Below are 15468 nucleotides of genomic sequence, written 5' to 3'. Positions count from 1 at the left end.
CCTCTAAACAGCCTTTGCAGTCTCTTAAGGGCAATTAACTATACAACAGTTTAACCATGATATGATGGCAGTTTTCATAGTAGTTGAAAGTATGGATTTGTTCTGCAACTGCTCAGTTTGATTGCTGAGGTAAAGGACAAACTTTCCGGTTTATTTCCTTTCTCATTTCTGGTACCTGAAAAGTAGAAGTGGTGTTCAATAAAAAAAAGAAAAAAAAAAATAAAAGCAGCGTATTTTATGCCTCTTTCATAGTTGTTCCCAAAGCCCACTAGATCATCAGCTTAAGCAATGTGGGTATTATGGTTTGGTTCAGTCCATCACCTGGCTGCACACAGATAGCACTGACCAGAGTGGAAAGGGTGGAACATACCAAGGGGGAAGCTTTGAACCATCCCTTTCACCAGCAGCATGGACCTGGATTAGCATAAACCATCTGTGAAACTGCATCCCAGTTCAGAGGCATGAAATCTACTGACTTCAGCCTTAGGGGTGACTGTTCCCAAAATGCATGAAGTGTGTCTGCTTCTGTGCACGCAGTCCTCATCTCCTGCAGCTGACTGCAAGCAGTCTGCAAACTAAAAACCATCCAGTTGCTCTGTCATTGTGCATTAGCTCTCCCTAAGCAAAATATTATTGCAGGTCTATGACTTCTAGAATGAGGTGATCTGCAGCTAGTTAGTGTGGAGCGTAAGTAGAGGAGTTTGTACATGTCTGTCTAAATATGTTTCCTTAAATTCACTGAGAGTCCTAGGTTACTACTTCTCCTTTGTGTCTTTTGAAAATGGAATGAAGCTGCTAAGATACTTCAATATTTTAGAAACTTTTACTCAGGCTTTTTTTTGTTTGTTTATATTAAAACATTTTTTTTTTCTACCATTCATCCCTGATTTGGGTTTGTTTCAGTTGGTTTGGTGGTTGTTTTGCTTGTTCATTTGTTTTTAAACTAACATTTTACCTATTGTTGAAGAAGAGGAAAACCCTACAAGTAAGAATTTGTGATTTTGTTAATTATTAACAATGGTGTTATTTTGCAGGGCTTTTATATTGAGGATGTTGTTTTTTTTCTTCAGTGACAAAGAGGATACAGGTTCTTAAAAAGAGAAAAAAAATAGGAGGTAGTATAAAATGAAATTGGCAATGGAAGAAAGTTTCTCTTGTGCTCTCTGGGTAACTGCTGCATTTAGTGGTGCAGCCTGTGATGCAGAAATATTTTGGTTTCTACAGATACATTCTGATGATGTTTTGACAATTTATTTTTTTTTTTTTTTTACATAAATTTAATGAAGATTTCAGAAAAAAAAAAAATCCAAACAAATAAAAAACTTCTTTGGATACGTTGTGAATAGACTGATTTGAGTCCTTAAATGTGGTGATCGATATTTGTGGTAGAGAATCTGTACCTTCCTTCCAGACACTCTCCCAGGGGGTTCCTGCTGCAAAACTGATGAAATTATACAGAGATAAGACTCTTCTAAATAGTCAATAGAAACTGTTCCTGCAGAGGCAGAGAAAGCCATGGAGGACAGGCTTTTTATGTAAGATACTTCGGAGGTGTTTTAATGCAGTTTAAAGTAGCCAGTTGCGATGGATCACGCATTTGCCAGTGTGGTCACAGTAAGACCATGGGCCAGCTGGTTATCAGAGCGGTGGTTCAGGGGGTCTTGTCCAACCAAGCTGAAGGGGTCATTGAAAGGATTTTTGTAACAGAAGCTCCCACTGACCATCTAGTTTAAGAGATTTGATCCTTTCTTCCCTGTGAGCACTAATCTACGTCAAAATCTCAAAATATATATGTATATTTAATAAAGGTCCTGCCTTTTCGTGTCTGTGTAACAGGTTTTGGGTATTCTAGTGCAATCTGAGCAATAGTCTGGGCAGATTCTCAGAAGAGTTTGGGGGCTGACTAGGCATCTAGAAATGGATTTTTGAATTTCAGGAGGATAGGGAGTTGGAAACAGAGATGACTTGATTTTCCAAAATAAGAGCTGTGAAGCATTGAGTACTTTTCAAAATTCACACAACCAGGTGAGAGCTGATCAATCTGTGAAAATCTGGTGTTAACTGCTACCATCCCCCCACTGCTAGGAGGTACCTGCCTCCAGGTTGAATGGCTGGTTAAAGTGTGACTCTACAGTTAAAGTAAATACAAACCATTTAATGTAAACTTTTCCTCGCTCAATTAAAAAAAAAAAGTTAAAATGTGATAATTCATTAGAAGGAAAAATGTTTGAAACTGGAGCTGATAATTGCATGTCTTTTACCATTTCTTTCCAATTTTTCTTACATCTTTCTTTCTTTAGAATGATTGCATTTTTTGAAATATGCAAAAAATTATTTCAATTATTGGGATTATTTTCCATTGGGGAAAAAATGTCTTCTGCTTAATGCATGGCATAGAAACCTCTGTTCTTGCTGTCTGATACTGTAACACACACAGTAAACAATTATAAAAATGTCTCATTGTATGACTGTTTCCTTTCTTCTCTGAACAGAGTTATTTTTAAAACTAGATATTGATTTCCTTCTTTCTACTTTAAAACTAACCGGAAACGACCTCCTCTGTCCTGCAAGGACCCCCCCTGTTTGTAAATGGTGGCTCAGTTTCACAGTCAAGTAAAAGTCTTCTATTGATCCCTGAAGGACCACTGATGAGTTCCTCAGGGACCTGAGGCCGGAACTGGAAGCACTGCTGTAACGAGCACCCTTTGAGAGAAATGTGGTGTGAAATAAAAGATAGTACCTGCAAAGCGTCCTTGAATTTATGTTTCTATCAAGATTTCAGATAAAGCACACAAGTCTCTTGGACTTTAATTAAATTTTTGTCATTCAATAATAGTTCACTTGGGATACTGTTATAGAAAACCAAGAGAATAGAAAGCCACAATCTCCTTGTTAGAATAGTTTCTATGAAATCCTCCTCATTTTAGACTAAAAAAAGTTCGTTTTTATTCCTCCATTGAGAAGATGTCATTGTGGGGTGAGGTCCAAAAGCACCTGGATTCTCAGCTTGAGTGTATTCCCAGCTTGAGTGTATTCTCGTTCTAAAATATAACCTTCCATGGGTGTTTCTTTCGCCTTTAATTCCTGGTGAAGATGTTGGGACATTGTCCCAAGTAACAGAGATGTAACTGATCATGGACTAATCCATTTTGTATTAGGGATACTACAGGACCAGCATTAGAAAACACATACATGTTTACGAATTGTTTTTGCCCACCTCTCCAGATAAGTCAGAACTGCATAGCAAAGTCTGAAAGTACATATTGAATGGGGGGAGGACACAGGAAGGACATCAAACTTAAGAGACCTAAATATTCAACAAGTTTTAATTTGCTAGGCATGTTTCATTGATTGTTTGTTTGTTTCTTTTTTTTTTTTTTTCCTTTAATATGGAGAAAATGTACAAGTATTATTGTCTAAAATGAAGTGTTGTAAGGGCAAAATTGTTTTCATACAAGGTTGGATTTCTATGTGTTTGTTTTTAAATCGACTGAGATTATCTGACAATATATCTCTTTTTTTCCTGAGTTTTGTCAGTTGTGCTGTGGAGCAAATCAGTGAAAAAGGTGGTTTCTTTGGAAATAAAGAACTATAGATTTTTTTTTTGTTTGTTTGTTTTTAGTGTTCACAACAATAGGTATATGATTTCACACAGATTAAAAATAATTTCTCCAGATGCTTCTCATAAAATAGACGAGAAAATTATCCCACAAAATGTTTCTTTCCAGAAGTTTTGAAAAAAATGTCAGAATTTTCATTTACAGTAATTCTTGTGTACAAACATTGGCTTGATTTGTCATTCCATACTGAAATGATAAATCAAGCCAAACATTTCCAAAATAGTCTGTTCAGTATGATAATTGACTCTTGCCATGGGAAGGTGTAAGATTGCTTAAAAAAACCCCAATTATGTTACACAGATTCTAATACTTTACCACCATATGAGCAATGTAGATATCACTGTTAAGTCTGTGACCTCGAAACAGGCGTAACGTCTAAAGATTAACCATGATCAATAGAGAGTTATATGTGTAGAATCCACTAAAATGTCACTTCTATTGATTTTTATGACAGTCAGAGAATACTTTAAGCAATTTTAACAAATATAAGACCTTATAAGCAATTTCTCCTGCTGGGAAATGCAAAATGTTTTTTACATGTTGACTAAAGTAACTCTGGTTATGAGTTTAAATGAATTTTGATTACGGTAATTTATGTTCCTTGATGTTTTAACTTACAGGAGGTATCTAAGTATATTACTATATTAGTTCTTCAGTGTTTTTACCTTTCAGGGGCTGGAAACCAGCATACCTCAACACTGTTCGAAAATCTGATGGCACGAGTCCTCACCAGATATAAAGTACCATGTCTCCAAATTTGCAGAATCACAGGATGGTTGAGGTTCGAAGGTACCTCTGGAATTATCTTGTTCAACCCCCTTGCTCAAGCAGGGCCACCTAGAGCCAGCTGCCCAGGACCATGTCCAGATGGCTATTGAATATCTCCAATTCACTGTATACAGAGAAGGGATTGGGAAACAGTGAGGATAGAAAGGGATTTATTCCTGCATGTAAAAGTCTCTTGCAAAATTTACACATAGCACTCTCTGTGACTAAGGTAGGAGACAGCAAGAGAGCATAAGGCTGACAGTCTTATGCCTATACGACTGTTGAAAAGTTAATATATATATATGAAATTTTAAATACTGAGACTCACAGATTGTGGTGACAAAATGTACCAGTGAGTAGTGAGAAAATGAGTGGCAAAATGGGACACCTTTAATGAATTATAAATCCCTTTTATGTCTACTAAATTTGACTGCAGCAGTTTTGGTGATAACATATCCTGAGCCTAACAGGAGCAGTAGAATGAGGCAGAATCCCCCTTCAAAAATACCTCTTTGTTTATTTAAATGCTACTACCAACAGCAGCATTAGGGTCATCTTTGTATCTCAGCAGACCTGGATGTTTTCTGAAACTGATTATGTTTGCAGATGCCTGGATGGTTGCTGCTACATCTGCCCATGGCTGGCGGAGGTGTTCTGCCAGAAAAATCCTCCTGAGAAATGCAGCAAGATTCAGGTTGAAAGGGAAATCTAGAAGTTGCCTGTTCCAGCCCTTGTTAACTGCCTCCTGTACAGTAGTAGGCTTCCTACTGTTACTCTGTTTTACCTGTCAGTTGTCCCTTTGCTGATGAAGACTGATTTAAGAAGCTGTCAGGCTCAGAGATGTCCACCTGTGCAGCTGCACTGGGGGACCAGTGCTGCAGTGGGGGGCGGGGAGTAAGATAGTAGAAACCCTTAAAAAAAGTAATTATTTTGCCAATTTTTAACAGATTTTTTCTGTTCAAAGCAGGGTTGAAAACAAATTCTTGAGGAATGGCTGTTGCTGCCTACTGAATTGTCTACAAAGACATAATATTTTGTAAGTATAAATCATTTAACTTCTCACGTTTCCCACAGTTAAATGGTGTTACGATCTACTGTGTGGGTGTCTGCTTTGCTTGTTTGCTTTTAAGCATTCTTTCTTACTTTTTGGTGAAAGAATTTTCTGTAGTTTTGTTATGTCATTAGAATACAATAGCTGAAGTAATTTTTTGTCAAATTCTGCTTGGGTTAACTTCCAAAATTAAAGAAGTGTCATGCCAGTGGGTAGCATGCTTGAAGATAGTAGCAAATAAATGGTCATGAAGAATTTAGTTCAATCTATTTGAAAAGATGTCTCACTGAATTGAATGTTGCAGCATATCTAAATGGCAAATGATTGTGAGATAGGTAAATGCATGTGAAGGCAGAACATGACTCAAAAGAAACATGTGTGTGAGTGGCATTCTGACAGGTCTGCTCTAAAATTTGTCTAACATCAGGTTATTTTTCAATCTGATATTGACCAAACTTCAGTCTATATTTTTAATATATTCTGAGTCTGTCTAATTTTAAAAGACAGTAGTTTAAAAAAGTCCAGAAAATTTGAGGAAAAAAAATGAAAAAAAAATTAAAACTCTTTTGGTCTAAACATGTAGAAGAAAATAAAGATTTCAATTTTTCTCTCCCCGCCCAAAAAAAAAAAAACCCTGACATAATGGTGAAAACTCGTCTAAAGCAATTACATATTTTGGGCACCGTATTGAAGAAATATAGAAGAATATTGTCATTAAGATGACAAATGGTTGCAGGTGTTATAACTGTGAGGAAAGAAAAAATTAGGCCTATAGCTTTTATGAAGTGGGGGAATAAGAGGAGCCATGATGAAGGTGTTTACTGTTCTGGTGAAAGTTCTGTAGATGCAGATGCAACAAAACTGCTGGAGAGTACATGAATTTTAAATATATTGTTTCCTTATAGATAAAATTGCTGGCATGTGAGGCAGAAAACATCTGAAAGTTTTGGAACCTTTAATATGTCAAGTACAGTTTCGTATATAGGAAGAAAATTGTGTTCACGGTATCCCTAGGTTAACATGGGCTTCCGTTATGTTTGACTGCATGAGATATGAAACTATTTCACTGTCCTTTGGCATCATGCCTCCAGCCCTGATCTTTGAATAATGCCTTCATGAATTCTGCTTTTTTTCATGTTTAGAAGGATGTCTTAATCCACATGGTGCAGACACATGACCCATCACATTTTTTTGGTCTCATTCAAACCAGTTGAACAGTAGGATGCTCTAAAGAGTGTTGGTCATCGCTTCTGGCTAGTACTTATGGTGCGTCATAGGTTGGCCACTGACTCAACAGACGTCAGTTATTTAGCTGAAGAATTCATGATACAGATCTTGGAGTCTCAAGTTCAGTCTCTACACATCAAAGCAGCTGGAGATGATAATGCCGATATTGTGCATCACAATGATGTTTTAAGTCCTATGAACTGTGGAGATTTCACCTGCTACCCCATCCAGGATCAAATGGTCCACTCCACCAAGAAGCAAAATAGCAGTTGCTTACAGCATCTCAGATGAAGCCAACATCCTAGACTTGACACAAGCTGGAAGTCATGGATTTGCATCAGGTTTAATAGTACTTAGAATTGGTTGCTTATTGTTAATAAAAGGAGGGCAGCTCTCCATTCAAATTAGTTTGGACCTGTCTCTTGCTTTTAGCATTGCCCACAGTGACATAATGTCTTATCTGACAGATTTTGCAAGACAGAGAGACTGTCACCAAAACAGTCTGTTTTGCTTTGCCTAACAGGAATGGTTGAAACAAACAAAACTATGAGTACTTAAATTTTCAAAGCTGTGTAAGGATTGTTTTTGTGTTCTGTTCTTAGCAGCGTTTCATGGAGCTTCAGGAGTTGGAGAGATATTTTGAACTTTGACACTAACAATATGCAGATATAACTTTTTCTGCCCATCCTTTGTAGTGTAGGAAAACATTATTGTTGCCAGCCTAACCCAGGCACTGGCTCTTATTTCTTAGCAGATGAAGAACAGCTAGTTGAAACCAAATCGGAACAAGGCTGAGGTCCTGCTGTTTGGCAAAAGTGCACAAATAGGATACTGGACTATATTAAGAAGCAAATAAGTATTTTTGCTGTTCTGGTGGCGTATTCAATTTGACTAAGAACAGGCAATATTAAGTATCTGATGAGAAAAACTGTGTCTGAAAATTTTAGAATGACAGAGTAAAATTGAAGAGTTTTCATTTCATGTAGAGATCCCATACTTCTGGAAGCCATCCAGAGGAATCTTTTCTCTTGGGGTTTTCTTGTCACTGGTACCATTCATGTCATTCTTCTTGAACGGCAGGTTTTGCTATTATCTAGGATGGATCAACTTGCAAACTGTCAGCACTACATTTTCACTGGGAAAGAAAAGTAAAAACAAAAAAGGTACTAAATGGGACATTTTATACTCTAGAAAATTAAGTTGCAAACTCCTGAACACCAACATGATTATTGTTAAAAGCAAAAGTAGTTGAGCTCAAGTACCAAGGACTGACAGTGCCATTTGTAATAACTGAATGGAAGTAAAGCAATTACATGCATTCTCCTATTCAGTCAAGGGGAAAATACCCTTCGGCTTAAAATGGAGTGACACCAAGTTAGAAAGTATTGTGTTATACATATCTAAATTTCTTTGGGTACATGACTAATGCTATTGATGTTTGATCTTACTGAGACTGATTGCAGAAAAATCATTCCTAGTTCATGCAGATATTATAGGAGTTGTTTACATGATCATTCTGTACAGAAAATATAATGGGTTATCAACTATTTTAAAAAATCCAGTGACTGAAAAGGTAGTAAAAGGGATGGAATTATGTGAGGCAATAAATTTCAGAAATTTAAAGTGTATGTGAGAGTGTAGTCTAACCTCTTATCTCAGACAGGAAGAAGAATTCTGGGATCACGTACAGAACTTCAAAAAACTTTGGCAAATTGTAAAATCACAATATTAATTTTAATAATAGAATAAATTAATCATAAAATTAAAAGAAGGAATTAAATCTGTGGGTTTTCTTGCCTTTGTTTTTTTTTATTATTATTAGAGTACAACTGAACAGTTTTAAGCTTCTTCTCACAGCTTGGTAATCTTCAGAAATGAAAAGACATTCTGATCCTGAAGTTTCACAGTGCACATATGTTACAGCTTAACTGTAGTGCATATACTACAGGATAAACTCATACCAAAACCATTAATTAGTGACAACAGAATTATGGGACCTGGTCTTTAATGTCTCCAGTCTTATCTACTGTCAGTCTTCTTCCACTCATTCTCTTCCATTCCCTGATCCCAAGCAGATGTTAAGTAGTACCTCTGCTCACAAGTAGAAAGCAGAATGAGGAAAAGACTTAAAAACATGTCTTTATATGCAGATTTTCACGATGAACCGTGTTTAGAACCAATAGAGGAAAAAAACATCAAGATTCTGTCACCTGTTATTAGCCACTCACATGCTGGAGCAGGGGAAAGGTGTGAAGAGGAAGAAGGAGCAGCAGAGAGGAGCTGATACGGACTGACCACAGCCTCTGTCCCCCATCCCCTGCTCTCCTTGGGCTGGGGAAGGTAGAGGAGTACAGAATGAAGGACTGAAGTTGAGCCTGGGTAAGGGTGAGAAAGTGTTATTTTATTTATTTTTTTTTTTTACTTTGCTTCTCACTACCCAAACCTTATTTTAATTGGCAGTGAATTAAATTAGTTTTCCCCAAGTCAAGTCTGTTTTGCCCGTGATGGAAATTGATAAGGGACTTCTTTGTCTATCTTGCCCCTTGACCTTTTCTGTTTTATTTTCTCACCTTGTCCTGTTGAGGAGAGTGAATGAGAGAGCACCTGGGTGGGCATCTGGCATTTGGCCAAGGTCATCCCACCACAGAAGGAAAGATTTTTGGGGCATGAAAGAAAAAGACTTTATAGAGAGCCTACAATATCAGGAAAAAACCCGTTCAAGATACTAACATTCTTTAGAAAAAAAAAGAGATCTTATCCTAGCAAAAAGCCACCTATCTGCCCTCTTAAATGTCATATATTTCTAGTCTGCTACTAAGGCGGAACACATCCTAAAGATATTTGGTATATTTTTCACTGAGCAGTTATTCTTTGTTCCAGACCTCAAATACCAATAGAATTAAACAGAATACATGCTTAATAAAAATCACTAAGTTTAGATGGAACCAATGTATTTAGTTATATACATGAATTATTTTGCTTAAAAAGTGTAGCATATTTTAAAACATTTTGTCTTCCTGAAGTTTCCTGTACTTGCAATGAAGAATATAGTACAATATATATGATCTTTCCAACCAGAGCTGCTATGTAAGTGTAGTAATAAAAGACTGTGCACACAAAAACAGAGACCATGGGTTTCTGATAATTTGTGAGCTTCTGTCTGTGTTTAATCCTGGTGTAGTTCACCCAAGGGGAATAAAAGTGACATATAATATGGGGTGAAAGAGTACATTTGGTTCAGTGGAGATTGTCTCAATATTTTGCAGTTTGTGAGTTACATTTCTGGTTAGAATGAATGTCTCCTTAATGTCAAGTTGTTCCCAAGATAAAATATAGAATCCATTTCCACCGAGGTACTGCTGCCAGTGTCTCAATTCTTTCTAATGTATATATGCGTAAACTTTGCTTTCAATCCAAAATGACAATCTAGAGACTGAAAAACTAAACTAACTTATCTGTATGCATATACTCAATAACATATTTGCATTATTATTGGAAAAAATGTTAATAAGAGAGTTGTTCTGTGTTGGTAAACCTGTGAAGAAGATACCAATGTTATGCATCTCTGAAATTTATTAGACATAAAAACTTGCAGTGGCTGAAAACAAGGCAGCTAAGTTGAAACTAACAGTAAAACTCCAAACATTTACAGTTATAGCATTTAATCCCTGGAACAGATTAAAGAAGAGATACTTGGATTTGTCTTTGACACAGAGCCTGTAAATTGAAAGCGGTGTCTGTCTGAAAGATAGAGTGTGGTTCCGTCATGAGCTGAACTAAGCACAGGACACAGGAATGGCTGAAATAAGTGACACTTCTTCTGTTGCACATAATGTCAGACTACATTCCCAAAATGGTTGCTTCAGGTTTAAACATCTGTGAGTTTCTCTGTATCTGCCTTGTTCACATGTGAAGAGATGAAATAATACTGCATGGTCAAGAAAGGAAATTCTCTTAGACATAGCTGTCAGAAAAATAATGTTAAAGAAATTGTGGGAAACTGATAAGCTCAAACACCACCCTGAATTTTTAAAGACATGGGAGAATGGTTGAGCTACTAATCTGATTTAACATGTAATTTAGCTTTATGTTGTTTGCAAGAAGGTTGACTTGTAGTTGTAAAATGAACTTGCAGATGTCTGAAAGTTGTTCAAATAAATATGGACAACTAGCTGTCAGAAAAAAAAAACAAAAAACAACCAAACAAATCAGAAGTCATGTCTTAAAGGAAGTTAATTTACTTGCATGCATTTCATGATTGCTTTTTTTTTTTTTTTTTCCCTGTGTGGTTAGAATAGCATGAAGTAATTTTGCACCAGTTTTGGATAACTCCACGAATGCCATTTTTTAATGCTCTCAGATTTATGGAAAGGTGCATATGATATGTGTTTTATTCCAATCATCCCTTGAAGAATCAGATGATAGCCCTTAGTTAGAAGTGAAATACCAGGCTAGATATACTGTTCTTGTGTTTGCTATGCCAAAATCTTGTGTTTCTATGGCAACAGAGTTAATCTATCCTGTTTCAATTGGATGAACCCTGATAAATTTTGCTACCCTAAGTAATCTCAACTGTAGTCCTAGTGACATTAGATTGCATAAAATAAATTGTCTGAGTCTAGTCTTTGCCACTGTTTAACCAAGACACATTAAAAGAATTTGAGTAAGGTAGAACAGCAATACCTATCCAGGACTACATCCCGATAAGCAAAAACTGCCTTCTCTAAGTCGTGTTTCCTTAGCTACTGAAGTAACTAAGTCTACACAATCTGATTTTCTGCTTTTTATCTGATCACCTGCAATGGATGCATTTTGAGACTTAACCTCTTTAAAAATTTAAATTTTAGTTGAACCACCTTGCCACAAAATCTTGCAGAAGTTCAGCTAGGAAGACACTCTCGCAATATTCCTATGCTTGGCTTTCAGCATCCTGAGTCAGTGAACCCTGTAGAAAAACAGGATCTTGTATCCAGCTCCCATAAATACCCAGATACACCAAATGCTTCAACTCAACCTTGTCTGCTGTGCCAGAAATGCAGATAGAAATATGGTTTTGAACCAAATAAAGATGGCTATAGATTGTTATGTTTAAAAGAAAAAAAAAAAAAGCTTATTTTTAGTGCAAAGAAACTCATATGTCAGTTAAGAAACAGCTGCATATCATGCTTGTCTGCTCTTTGTATTTGGCCTTAGGCTGTGGCTTCTTAAGGAGTTAGAGACTCATTCCCTGTGGTAGGCAGTGGAAGACTTATTTCCTGTGAAGTTTCCTTCTTCAGATGAACTTAGAATTAGTAAAGACGTCTCTGCTTCTGTAGTTATTTCTTTTTTTCCAGACCTGCTCTTGGCCTTCTTCCTCAAAACAAGGCTTAAAACTTAAAAGGGAATTTACATAGTTTTCAAGTTTCTTTGTCAAATGACCCTGGATGAGTGTCATCAGTTTATTATACTTTTTTTATAGGTGGTTTGTTACTTCACTTTCCCTTTAATTCTTCAAATTTGGAAGTGTAAAGCAGTGAACACAACCTCTTTTGTTCATAGTTTGTGCCACTTGGTTGAGGAATCATGAGAATTTAGGGACATCACCTCTGTGATAGACATAAAATTTGTTTTCCAACTATACTAGATTCAAGCTCACTCTGGAGGAAAAGGACAACAGAAAGGGGAAAAAAAAATATTGATTTCCAAAACTAAATTCACATTCTAACCCATATATAGGCAAAGTCCTAATGAAACTTCACACATATTGCATGAGAAAGAGGCCTTGATATATGTAATACTTCAATATAAAAGCAAGCAAAATGCTCCTTAGACCTCATTTTAAAACTGCAGTTCAATCAGCATACTCCAGATGGCACGCAATGATGATAAAATTATGCATGTGCTACTTTGAGGGATGGAATATGCAAACAGAAGTAGCTTGTTAACACAAAGCCTCTGAAAACCACTTTCAGGACTGACACGGTCCTCTGCACACTCAGAAAAGAAAACCTTTGATTCTTTAAAACAGATAGTGTTTGGGAAAACAAACAAAACAACCCCTTCTGTGTTAATATCAATTATAATGCAGGAAACACAAATGTTTGAAGAATTACTATCCTTTATATGCTAATAAGTATTGAATGGCAGATGTTTTCCAAGCAGACATGATTAATTCAGCCCTAAGTTACAAAGAACTATGAGATATATGAATTTTTAAGACAGAATATTATTTGAATGTAATTAGAAGAGATATACAAATAACTTCTTATATTAGAGATGTTACACTACCTTTTCCTCATTTTAAGAAAAAAATCCTCCTGATTAATTCTAATTAAAATGGGTACTGCAAACTGGAGAAGGAAACCATATCTGAATATTCATGTGCTTAAATTTCAAGAATAATTCCATGAGACATCATACATGCCTGTACGTACGACACAAGATAGAAGACAACTCACTGATTGCATTTTAGCAACCGATCAAACCCCATATTGTATAAAAATTTTACAGAATGAAGCTGTAGAAGTTGGTGAGGCTTTTGAATTGTGAGATAAAGTCTGTATTTCAAGTGAAATACTGAATTGTAAAGGATGTTGGTGATGGTTTTGACTTTGTGCTGGATGAGGACTATGTTTTTGAATAATTGCAGAAATAATACAAAGCAATTTCTGGAACTTCTACAGTTTCAGTGTTCATAGAATTTCTGACAAAACTGCAGTTATGTTACAGAAATCCTTCAAAGGGCTTGCAAATTAGCCTCCTTGCTTTGCTGGCCAAAAGACAACCTTCAGGCCTCATGAAAATGGATTTCCTGAAGCACTGGGCCCATCTTAGGCTAGGCAAACGGTAAAGGGGTTGTCTAAAAGCAACAGAAAATGGCACTAGTAGAGCAGCTTTCCCTACAACAACGCTCTGAAGTGTATTTATTTTAAATAGTTTGTTCTGTATTCTAGGTGGTTTTAGATAAAAGCCACAGCAATGCTCTTTGTAAATGCACAAATCTAGGTAAGCACCGTATTGTGCGAGGGGGCAAGGTTTACTTTTTGTAGTTCCACACATTGATTCTGATGAACATTTCATGCAAAAGGAGTTTCTGTAGTAGAACATTTCAGAATTCATGAATAGTAATTGAGCCCTTTAGTTCTGCACTAAACTTAAATCCATTATTCTCCATTTAAAGCAGACACATCATGTTGCTCTACAGAACACTGCTCTGTCAATTCAGTGCTTTTTTCAGTGAGCTGGGCTAGAATATTAAGCACTCTTTGCTCTCAGTATTCTTGCTGTGCTTGGCACATTTGGATTCCATTTGAAATAGGCAAATAGCAATTCTGTTGTTCATAATGAATAGCCTATACGTGTATATGCACCTTGCCTTTGAAAAGGGGAGCATATATTATTTGCCACATCTTGAATCTTTGGCAACCAGCCTGCTTCATTTCCTTTCTCTCTTTCTCTGCACATAAGCACTGAAATGTAAAATGTAATAAAAGTCTCTGACAGATTTCTGTCTTCTATACCAAACAAACCAGTCTGCTTTGGCATTCAAAGTGTACATATTTTTTTCTGTCATAGATAAATTAAAGAAAAGCATGTAAAAACAAAGAGTTAAGTAAGAAAGATTCAAGTTTCTAAAAGTCCCCTTCCATGCTGAACATTTTCAAGCATTTGCTAGAATGTAGCTATTACTGTATTTAGGTTTTAGTATGCTGATGCAGCCAGATGTCTGTCCCTATGGTGCTCTGGGAGATACAATTCATTCTCTTCCTATATATATATATATATATATATATATATTTGGTGATTAAAGTCCTCTGAATAGATAGCTTAAACCCTGCTAACATGTTCTGTCAAGTTTCTGCACTAGAAGTATTTTATGTTCATCTTAAGCAATAAATCATGCAATTTTGCTTAAATGAATTATCTCGTTTGAGAATGGTGTGCTAAGCCAAATTTCATAAAAGCATGCCAAAATCTTAAGTTCACAGCCTCCCAATATTTTCTCTGTTAGCTACAGTCCTGTTACTTTTAGATCTCCGTTTATAAGGTTTGCCTGCATAGAAGCTGGGGGGAGGAGGAGTTGAATAGAGAGAGCATCTGAAAAAAACGATCTCTATCTTTTGCTTAACACCTTGCCTACACCTTTTCCTATGACTAAGAGAAATTATACAAGGAAATCTCTCATTTCCATCCTTAGTGTTAAAGTAACCCCAAAATCATGAGATTCTAAGGAGAAATTACTATGATGTTTACATGGCAATCCAAAGAAAGTGTGACGTTTCTCTCTTCTGTACCAGTGAAGTTGAAATATAGCTGTAAGGAATAGTTCTTAGTTTCTCTCTGATCCACTTCGTAGTGTATGAGATTGAGATATGAAACCTACTGTTTCTATCTGCATTGGCTGATGGTATTTTTATCTGTGTATCAAGTAGATGTTAGGGTAAACACAATCAGCAAAAGGCTGAAGCTGCCAACATTATGATGTGGTTTAAAAAATAAGGTTGTTTAAAATGAGCATCACAAGACTTTACCAGCAATTAGTGAAATTTAAATTAAAATACGTCCATGGAACAGTCCTTGGGGAGAGAGTATACCCAGCGAGGGTTTCTTCAGCACAGCATATGGGGGTTCCAGCTGTCACAGCACCCATTTATACCTCTCTTGCCAGCTCCTGATGACACTGAATAAGCTACATGTTTTATCTGGTGTAACACTAATATAAAGGGAATCCCAGTTTCAAGACAGCTTAGCAGGACAACGCATCTTGAGAAGACCTACAGACATATTCTGGTCTTCCCAGCTCAGAATATGTTAATGAAATAC

At 36.4% G+C, this 15468-nt stretch overlaps 1 long non-coding RNA gene across 1 annotated transcript; it reads left to right on the top strand.

Annotated features, from left to right (window-relative positions):
• The first annotated feature begins 4275 nt into the window (after positions 1 to 4275).
• LOC110365430 (uncharacterized) lies at positions 4276 to 14326 on the top strand. Its single transcript, XR_002424915.2, has 3 exons — positions 4276 to 4409; positions 5356 to 5424; positions 8817 to 14326. It is a non-coding gene; the product is annotated as an uncharacterized LOC110365430 (long non-coding RNA).
• Positions 14327 to 15468: the final 1142 nt, after the last annotated feature.

This window comes from Columba livia, chromosome 1, assembly GCF_036013475.1.
Source record: "Columba livia isolate bColLiv1 breed racing homer chromosome 1, bColLiv1.pat.W.v2, whole genome shotgun sequence".
NCBI classification, from domain to species: domain Eukaryota; kingdom Metazoa; phylum Chordata; class Aves; order Columbiformes; family Columbidae; genus Columba; species Columba livia.
The sequence above is the reverse complement of the archived record's forward strand: the minus strand, read 5'-3'. Positions and strand labels throughout refer to the sequence as shown.